Source organism: Sturnira hondurensis, unplaced genomic scaffold (genome assembly GCF_014824575.4).
Source record: "Sturnira hondurensis isolate 20B ecotype Veracruz unplaced genomic scaffold, ASM1482457v3 Scaffold0000396, whole genome shotgun sequence".
Taxonomy (NCBI): Eukaryota; Metazoa; Chordata; class Mammalia; order Chiroptera; family Phyllostomidae; genus Sturnira; species Sturnira hondurensis.
Genome location: NW_028073027.1, coordinates 9,455,700 through 9,463,789, shown reverse-complemented (window position 1 = coordinate 9,463,789; position 8,090 = coordinate 9,455,700). Strand labels below are relative to the sequence as shown.

The following is an 8,090-nucleotide window of genomic DNA, read 5'->3' as shown; positions in this document are numbered from 1 at the left end:
GGGGTAATCACAAATACTTGGCTGTGCAAAAGAAGACAGTGCTTAGGTATGGATTGGAAATGTGATTCCTTTAAATAAATACTTCAACACAGCTTGGTCCTAGGTCTAGGTTGTGGCAAGCTGCCCAGCCAGTGCCCCAAGAAGATGCCAGGATTTCCCTTCTTCCTAATCAATGCATGGAATCAGGATGCCAGGGTTCTTGATCTCATCGAACCCATTCTAGAGCTGTCCCTAGCCTTCAACACAAGATCTGGTTGTACAAAGACATGGAATTCCTGGAATAACATTGGTCTCTGACAGTTAAGTTACATAGAGAACTCTCCTGGACCTGTGTCTAGGTGAGGGGACAGAAGGGATACACCTGGATGACTTTCTTGCTCCTCTTACAGGACCAGCAGGAAGGTGTGCCCACACCCCTGAGGGTGCCGGACCGGTGCTTTTGAAAAAGCTTTCCACCCTCATCCATGCTCATCCTAGCATCTTTTGTTAGCAGTATATGGCCCCCTGAAAATGATGTCAGCTCCTCTGTGTCCTGATTGCATCATCTGCCACTTCACAGAGTCAAAAGGGTAGGAGAACAGGCCAGCCACCACCATCACTTTGAGGGGGATCATCCATCTTACTACCATAATGTGGGTATTCTTGGGGTGGAGGTATGCCTTTGGCTGTATGGTATAGGCTGAAGTCGGTGGCTTGGTAGATAATGATGCCTTGGTAAAGGCCCCAGGTACTGTCAGACCTGCCAATCTTCCCCAGAGTCTGCCAGGCCTTGGAATTCCCACTCGGTGTCCTATTTCAACACATTGGTCACCAGACAAGTTCTGGCAAAATCCAGAGGTCAGGCGAAGCAGAGGGAAGGACCTAGCTGCACCCCCAAAGGCCATGTTGCCAGTGAAATATTTGCTTCTAGAACTGTCTTTGCTTGTCCATACACCTGAGGAAGACCTTCTTGCACTTCTCCTTAAAGGTGAAGTTGAGGGCTTGCTTGGAGAAGTAACAGATGACCTTGGCCAGGTTGTCCCTCCAGAAGGACAGCAAGTTTTTCTTCTTGGTGATGTTCATAATATAATCCATGATGCCCCTGTACTGTTAGTTGGCCGTGACCTATTCATTGGCAGGTTGCACCTGTATCAGTAGTTTGATCACTGGATTGGGGCCAGGGATGCCTTGGAGATAAAGGCAGCAGCACCTCCGGGTCAGGATGTCTTTGGCAAAGGAGGTGAAACCTTCAGTCCTAGTGGTACCGGCAGAGGGGAACTGCAGCAGGCTTAGAGCCCAGTGGGGAGGTGAAGAGGCAGAGGGCAGAGGGCAGAGGGCAAAGGGTGGGCTCTGCTGCCTCCGAGATGCTGCTGCCAGGAAGAAAGGAGATCAATTAATTTTAAAGAAACTTTAGGTGAGACTCCAGAGATTACAGGGAAAATTTTAATAACATAGAAATAATTCTAATACTATATTTTGAAAGTAATCAAAAACATACATTTCCAATTAGGATTGAAAAGCATGTTTAACAATGGAAAATGCTACATATATTTTCTAGGGAAAAAACCAACAACACAGTAGTAGACAGATTGTCTGATGATGTTAACAAATACTTTTACCCTTACATGTTTGAGCCAACTGAAATTTTGAAACAGACAAGAGAATCTCAGCAAAGACAAACAATGAATACTACATGTACTAATCAACACAGAACTAATTAAAATACATTTGTGTTTTACTAAAATAATGTATTTTATTAAAATGCATTAAAATACATTTGGGTTCCTTATCTTGAGGGTTTTTATGTGTTTCTATATGTGGGAATTTTAGTGGAAGTCTCAGGGGAGGGTTTAAATAGAATATCTCTCAGCTTTCCAGGTGTGTCCTGGAAAATCCTGTACCTTTAAAATATACTCATCTTTCCTTGGGAATACCCCAGCAATCACCACACTATTGTCCATGTCCATGAGTTCTTTTTAGCTGACAATAGAAAATGGTGAAATTTAAATTTTTTAAAAAAGTATATATAATTTACAAGTTTTTGAAAGTATAACTCACTCTCACAAATTTTTATCTTCTCACTTTTCCTGAATGTAGTATTAAAGTATACTTGAACTTTGAGTAAAATAATATAGCATAATAATATTATGAATAATAATGAAAATATTACATTTTAAGTAGATACACACTTTCATTTTTTAAAATTTACTAAAATGTCATCACTATAATAGATGCAGATAATTTTTATAGTAGCTTAAATGGTATATAGTTTAATACTGAGAGATCTTCATTTAAATATTGCTCTTTATTAATCACTTGGCACAAAGACCCAGGCTATGATCCATATTGTGTTGAAATAAATAAGTGGGTAGAAAGAAAGATGACTAGATGGTGATGAGAAGATGATTTGATTTTATTTTTTTTACCGCTCTGCCACATTCAGTGGACGCTTCCCTTCCAGGCCTGCTGTGGCAGCAACCGCTCTGTGGGTCGCACTGATGCACAGCAACGACGTAAGGAAGGAGATAACTGTTTCTTCTACTCAGTTCTTTTTAATAGGAGTCATTTTTCCTGCAAGTTTCCAAAGACATTTCTTTACACATCATTGACCAGAATGAAGTCCCACGCCTGTGAACAAATCACGGTAACAATGTTATCACAAATGACCTTAAGGAAAACTCAGATCCTGCCCTTGAGGTGGAGACTGAGTTACCTTTCCATAGTGGGGAGCAAATTGGGAGGTGTAAGCAAAGAAGGTAAATGTATTTTAATAGACAACCATAAGAGAATGCTACAGCCAGTAGTATGAAAATGCATACAGTTACATGAAATACAAGAGAACTTAAATAGCAATTTACTTGATATAGTAGAATTTTGTCATTGATACAATAGTTTTGACATGATTGCTTAAAAAATTGGTATAGTTATTAATGGTGAAAGGTGCCAGATATTACCGGCAAAGTCTAACCTCAGTTCTTGAGCTTGCCTAAGAAATAATTCAGAGCCAAGAACTCAAATACAAGCAAAAGGTTTATTTGGAAATCACAGAGGTAGAAGAAAGGAGCGAACTGTGCTGCATGAATTCAGGAAACAAGTTACAGAGGCAAAAGAAGGGCTGTTGAAGCTTAAGAGAAAGAAGGCAAAGGTAGACACCTTGAGGAAAGAAAGGAGAGAAGAAGCACAGGCCTGCTTGAGGGAGAGAGGAGGGGCCTCCCACAGGGCCCTTCGTCTTAATCAGGTAGAGATTGTAACTGATCTGAGAGATACAAACACATTCACATTTTCCGTAGTGGCTGAACCAGTCTGCTTTCCCACCAAGTGCACAAGGGTTCCCATTTCTCCACATTCCTTCCAACACTTGTTTTTTCATTTATTGATGACAGCCATTCTAATAGGTATGAGAGTTACCATAAAAAATATGTACTATCTGATATAAGCATTGCTACCCCAGCTAATTTTGCTTGTTTTCATTTTCAATAAATAAAAAAATAAAAATAAAAAAGTGACACCTAGGTTTCTAATAGCCTTTCTTCTCACCTGGATGGGCAGAATTCTCACTGATTTTCACAGACAGGTACTGGTGCTTCAGGCTGGGGAGACTATTCTGGGGCTGGTATCTTTTCCCCTTGATCATGAAACAGAAAGGTTCACAGACAAAATTAAAATGCCCCAATCATAAAGTTTATAAGTACCTTTAATGCACATAGCATGAAGTAATGGGAAAGAGATGGAGTAAGTTGACATTTAGTATGAAGTCCAAGTGAGTTGGAAGGACTGTACTACCTGAATTTGTGTTATACAATGTTTAATTGTCTGTCTCTGCTTTTCCAGTGATGGCTTGGTTACCAGAATGAGAGTTGAATTTCAAGCAAGGGCCCTGGCTGGTGTAGCTCAGTAGATTGAGCATGGTCCTGGGAAGCAAAGGGTCACCGGTTTGATTCCCGGTCGGGGCCTACTCCGAAAAGATGCCCTGGGGCAAATGACATACTCTTGCTTTATCAGTCAGTCACAGGGCAAGTTTCCCTGGCTTATAGCTGTAGTTTGCCATTTAACTTGCTGAAAAAATGATGGTTTTGTATGACTTTCATGGACATAAAACTGTCAGGACCAAAATGGGTGTCATCAATGGGTGGCTCAATTAGGACTTCATGAAGAATAAGTGCTTTTTATGTCTTATGCATATTTAATGTATCCTTTTATTTAGTGCCTCTGGTACCTCATGCATATTTAGTACCTCGTGAATAATCAGTATTCTTAATCTTTCCATCCTCTTTATGTTTAACTCACACACATTCTACATTCTGACTTCTTATCTATATTTAACACAACTTATGAAATTCATCAATTTTTCCTTCCTAAAATAAAATATTCTCAAGCAATACAACAAAGATCTGTCCTTCAACTGTTGAACTCTGAATTGCTCTTAACCAGCTAAAACAATCAGGATTTTTAAAACATAAGATAAATATAATACAAGGTGAGGCAAAAGTAGGTTTACACTTGTTCATATGGAAAATGATACAATAATTAATAAATAACACAAACATAAACTCTGTTTCTATACTCACAACTATAACTCTACTTTTGCCCCACCCCATTATATATATTGCTCATTTTCATAGATATACATATAAATAGACAAACAACTAGATAGATATTAAAAAGAGAGTGGTATTCACACAATTATAAGCAAATAACAACTATACAGAAATTATTTTAATATAAAGACACGGGAGTCATAAAATACAAATTTGTAAAAGGTTTTACATTTCTTTTTTAAAAATTAAATTTAATAATGATGTTATCCCAAAGCAATTATTCATCAAGAGGGCTAAGTTTTCAGAGACACCAAATTATTTTATAAAATTAAATGTATAGGTAAGAAGTTGAATTTTTATCCTTTTATTTCTTGAAATAAAAATATATTATTATATATCTCCAATTTATTTCTATACTTTATTTTACTAGAAATAATACTTTGAAGCAATTTTAAATTTTGGTGTGCTGTCCTCAAAATAACTTATACAATTATATGAAATCTGTGAGTAATACAATGTACAATGTGTTCAGTTTGTACTTTTTTAAGTATTAACTAAATTAATGGGTAAGATCCAGTATATGTCAACATTTACACGTGCAGTCTGCATTCTATACTGTCTTGATCATGTCAATTGTAACAGTGAATACATTTTAGATTATGGATCAGTGTCCTGGTTTGTGAGTATGTGTATGTTGGGGATAAAGAAGTAATAATGGGCAAGCTTCTCTCTACATCCAGACACCAGCACAGAAGGGAGAAGGTGGTGACATACCAGCCTGGAAGAAAGTAGAACAGGAAAGAGGTAACCATGACACAGAGTGTGGATTTGAAATTGGCAGAGTAATATATGCATGGAGTACTTTGCTTTAAATAGCAGAGCTACATTTATCTTTCAATGTTAATTTGTTTAGTTTTGCAGTTACCAGAATAAAATAAAATAAATAAAATAAAATAAAATAAAACCAGTTATAAGCAACCACAAATTTAATTTTAGATGAAAAGTTGAATATGGGAGTGAAATGAGCAGTTAGTAACCTTCAAATTATTCAAAGAACAAAACGTATGAACTATATGACAACTGGCTATATAAATCTTCAATTCCAATAATTGTAAACATACTGGTACAAATTTATTATTAAATGCCCAATGAATGGCTACATTTAGCCATGGATTGATTTAAAACATATCAGAGCCTATGAACATGTTTGGGTGAATGTTGGCAGAGTGAAGTCATCCTGTGATTGTCAGTGTGACAGGCATTACTATGAAGAATGAAGAATAGTTGGTTTCTAGTTTACCAACTATTATTTTTATATTATCTTACAATGAGCACTTATAAAGTCTGCTTTCTGCTAGTATATATCTCTTTAATAATTTCTTGTTGATTTCAGAGGAGTTCCACAAGACAATCAAAATCAAACTTTTCATGCTGTAGTTTTTCATGTATGATTACATGTGAAGCAGGAGTCATTTCAGTGAGATATAATTGCATGAAGTGCATAGATCTTAAGGTTTTACACAATGAATTTTGCCATGTGCTCACCCACGTAGCCAACACTCTCCAGCAGGTGCAGAGCACTGCTATCGCCAAAGTTCCCTGTGTCCTTTTCCAGTTGTTCCTCACTCCCCCAAGAAAACACTTCTAATTTCCATCATCAAGAATTTTTTTCCTGCGTGTGCACTTGAAATAAATCTAACCATCCAGTATACATTCTTCTTTGTTGAATATGTTTCTGTGGAGGCAGAAATATCTTTGTGAATTTCAATCAATACATCCTATTATTGCTGCAAATAATTTATCCTTTCTCCTGTTAATGGACATGTGAGTTGATTCCCAGATTTTATTAATATGAAAAAGTAGCTATGACAGGTTTGTGCGAGTGTTTTTGTGGTGTATTTGGAAAATTGGTCATAAATATAGGGGTATAATCCTGAAATACATATTCTGTTCCAATAATCTATTCATTGTCTTTTCACTTTAACTTTATGATACGTTGTATACGCATATTGCTGGACTTGATTTTCTAAAACTTTAGTGTTGATGAAATAGATGTTTTTGATTTTTAAATAATGTTCTTGCCACTTTTCGGGTCAGGGTTACTCTGAGCTCACAGAAAGAGTTGGCACATTTACGTGTTCTCTTTTCTGGAAGTTTTTTCTTAGTCATTTGTTTAAGATCAGTATGTCTTTCTTAAATATTTGGTAGAATTAAATGTGAAGACATGTAGGCCAAGACTTTTCTTGGTGAAAATATTTTCTTTTGGAACTTATTTCTTTAACACATATGGAGATATTCAGCTTGTCTTTCTTCTTGGGTCAGTTTTAGTAAGTTTTATTTTTCAAAGATAATATCTATTTCATCTATGCTGTCAAAGTTATGGACACAAAATTGTTCATAATATATTTTTATTCTTTTAATATCTAGAAGATCTTTTCACTATTTTCTTCATTGTTGGTATTGGTAATTGTTTGTATGTTTTTTATTTCAATGGTTTCCAATGTTACCTTTATTATATTTTTCTCTTATTCATTTGCATTTACTTTGTTCTTTTTTTGTCCTTTGTGTTGTATGTTTTATTTTATTTTAAATTTAATTTTTTTATTTATGCCTTGCCCCGCCCCCAGTTACTTTGTTCTTATTTTAGTCTTCTTGAGATGATAGCTCATTCACTGAGTTTTAAATCCTCTAATTTTATAAAATAAGCAGTTTTAGTTGTGTCCCACATTTAGAAAAATTTTGTTTTCATTAATGTTTTGAAGTATTTATAGTTTTCTTGTTGTTTCTTTTTTGACAAATAGGTTTTTAAAACATCTTTAGTTTCAGTGGCTTTCAATATCTAGATTATTTTTCTTTGGATTATTAATTTAACTCTGTAATAGTTTGAATTATATTCTATATAATTTTAATATTTGACAAATATTGAGTTTTTTTGTGTTCCAGTATATAGTCCATCCATGTACTTTAAAAAATAATGCATTTTCTGTAGTTGTTGGATTGAGTGAATTTTATGTCTGTTAAATCTAGTTGTTTTACAAAGTGCTGAGAGAGAATGTTCATGTCTCCAACAGTGTATATATTTGTGCATTTCTCCCATTATCTTGATCAGTTTTTGTTTCATGTGCTTTGAAATTCTGCTATTAAATTTTTCTGTCTTTAATTGATCTTTTTATTATTATGAAAGATCTCTCTTTATCTCTAGTAGTACTTGATTTATGTCAGCTTTCTATGGTATTAATGTAGTCACACTAGTTTTCTCATACTTAGTGTTTGCACTAATAAAGCTAAATTCTTATAGATAACATATGGTTAGGTCTTGGTATTTTAAAATTAATTATGACAATCTTTGCCTTGGAACTGGAGAATTTAAATCCATTTGTATCTAATTAACTTGTTTATATAGTTGTATTTAAAACTATGATCTTGCTTTTCTAAAAAATAAGTATTTCATTTTTCTATTGCAGTTGCCTTCCTGCCTTATTTGGTACTAATAAAATATTGCAACTATTTCTTGAATAAAATATATTCAACTATTTCTCTTTTTTTGAAAAATTTATTTATTTATCTGTAGAG

General features: G+C 35.0%; 1 pseudogene; it reads right to left on the bottom strand.

Moving 5' to 3' along the window:
- Positions 1–334: 334 nt before the first annotated feature.
- On the bottom strand, positions 335–3,613 carry LOC118983250 (ADP/ATP translocase 3-like; annotated as a pseudogene).
- Between the last annotated feature and the right edge of the window lie 4,477 nt (positions 3,614–8,090).